The 2,346-nt window shown below is 42.1% G+C and overlaps 1 non-coding gene across 1 annotated transcript; it reads left to right on the forward strand.

Moving 5' to 3' along the window:
* The first annotated feature begins 640 nt into the window (after window positions 1-640).
* LOC133799136 (small nucleolar RNA R71) lies at window positions 641-747 on the forward strand. The gene has a single exon (XR_009876336.1). It is a non-coding gene; the product is annotated as a small nucleolar RNA R71 (small nucleolar RNA).
* Window positions 748-2,346: the final 1,599 nt, after the last annotated feature.

The following is a 2,346-nucleotide window of genomic DNA, read 5'->3' on the forward strand; positions in this document are numbered from 1 at the left end:
TTCCTCCATGAATGCATGAAGAGTATTCTCGAGAGAATTTTGTTGTGGATGAGCATTGTATTGAGGTGCAGAATACACCTTTGATGGTTGAACTTGTTGTTCATTTCTCCATTGGCCTCCAGGCGATTGAGCTTGGTTGGAATCTCTCCAACTGAAATTTGGGTGGTTTCTCCAACCAGGGTTGTACGTATGGGAGAATGGCTTGTTATATGCCCCTAAGGCATTGCATTGCTCCTCATAAACCCCCCTCATTTCATTCAAAGCTAAGCAGTCCTTAGCTAAGTGCTCCGTCCCTCCACAAACAAAGCAAGGTTCTTGCGGTTCCGCTTGAGCGATCATGTGCGATTTTTGGCTATTCTTCGTCATTAAGACCTCAAACTACTTTTTCAAAGCTTCGAGTTGGGCCTTAACACTATCCTCTTCTCGAAGTTGATAGATCCCAGATGGTTTGTGTCGGTTGGTGCTATCAGTAGCATTTGGACCAGTCCAGGTGTGAGACTTTTTCGCAGTTTCTTCGAGATATTCAAGAGCATCGTCTGGCTCTTTTTCGAGGAATTCACCATTGCATAGCATTTCTACAAATTGGCGCTCACGACTCGTGAGGCCTTCATAGAAGTAACTAACCAAACGCCAGTTCTCATAGCCATGGTGCGGGCACTAATTCAACAGATCTTTGAATCTTTCCCAGACTTGATAGAACGTTTCATTGTCTTTTTGGGAGAATGTGTAAATCTGTCGTTTTAGACTATTGGTCTTATGGCTGGGGAAGTGTTTCAGAAAGAAAGATTTGGCCATCTCCTCCCATGTTCCAATCGACCTAGGTCTCAAAGAGTACAACCAGCTTTTGGCTTTGTCCTTCAAGGAGAAAGGGAAGAACTTCAGTCGCACAACATCGGCATTTTCGGCTAGGTTATAGAACGTGGCTACCACCTCCTCAAATTCTCTGATATGCACGTATGGGCTTTCGTTTTCCATTCCATGAAATGTAGGCAAGAGTTGAATCACGTCAGGTTTAAAGTCTAATGCAGGCATATTAGGAGGGAAGATAATGCATGAAGGCATGGAAGTGCGAGTAGGATGGAGGTAGTCATTGAGAGTTTTTGGTTGGATTTCATCATTGCGAGCCATTGCTGTAACGACCCCAAATTCACTATTAAGGCTTAAGGGCCTGGAGTAGTGTGCCTGGAGGGCATAATGGGATTTGGTGTGTGTCTTTAATGAGTTTTATGCATGATTATGATTTAATGCACGTTATATGACTATTTGATTATTTGAGATGCATGACTATGTGAATTAGTATGCATGTAGACCTGATTGTCTTAAAAAGAGCATAATTGTAATTTGGCCATTTTGGGCATGTCTGTGTTGATATCTGTGATCTGTGACTCGAGACGATCCTAGATGAGCGGGTTAGCGAAAAAGTCAAAGCGGGAATCTATACCCGGCTTGGGTTAAGCCTGGGGAGTTTAAATGAGAATTTGGATTAATATATTTGATGAGGAGTGTATATTTGATGATTAATCAGGTATTGGGTAGCAAGCGAGAAATTATTAGGAACACTTGAGGAATCAGTGGGAATTTGGGTAATATGACTAAAATGTCCCTACATGGGCATAAAGGTTTAGAATTATTAAGGGAGGGCATTTTGGTCTTCAGGCTTGTTAGAGATGAGTTAAAGGGGGCTTTATACTTAGTGGATTTAGTAGAAAAAGAGTTAAGGCTGAAAAAGAAAGAAAGAAGAAGAGAAAAGAAAAGAGAGAAAAGCTGAAGGGTTTTTGCTCCAAAAGAATCGGTTTGTGGCTCTCCCTCCATTTTCCCTTCATTTTTCTTGGAGTTAAGCTCAGTGGAGAGCTAGGGTAGGCTGAGCATCAAGGATCCTAAGCTAGACTTGAGGATTGGCAAGGATTAGCAAGATCACATCAGAAATTTGAGGTAAGTTCTTGGAGATTTCAGTTTTAGGGCATGACTGGTTTGAACTGTGTATTTGAGCTAAATAGATGGGATTTTTGGGGAAATCAGGTCAAGGTTGTGAAGGTGCAAGCTAAGGAGGTCTAGGGTTCAACTCAAGGTCGAATTTCTATCCATGGTATGATTTCTAAGACCTTATCTTTGTTGTTTGATGAATTTCTGGTTTTTGGGTTCATTATGGTGGATCTTGAGTTTTGGGTTGCTTGAGCTTGGGGTTTGAGTTCTTGGGATGCTTGGGATGAGTGTGAGGTGTTGATAAGTTTGTTTTTGGGCTTGCGAAAGGTTTGGACAAGTTTGGGGTTGAAATGGTAGAAGGAAATCGCAAGAAGCGATTTTTGGGTTTGGTCTGGCTGCAACTAGCGCTACAGCGCTAGTCAG

This window comes from Humulus lupulus, chromosome 8 (assembly GCF_963169125.1).
Source record: "Humulus lupulus chromosome 8, drHumLupu1.1, whole genome shotgun sequence".
NCBI classification, from domain to species: Eukaryota; Viridiplantae; Streptophyta; class Magnoliopsida; order Rosales; family Cannabaceae; genus Humulus; species Humulus lupulus.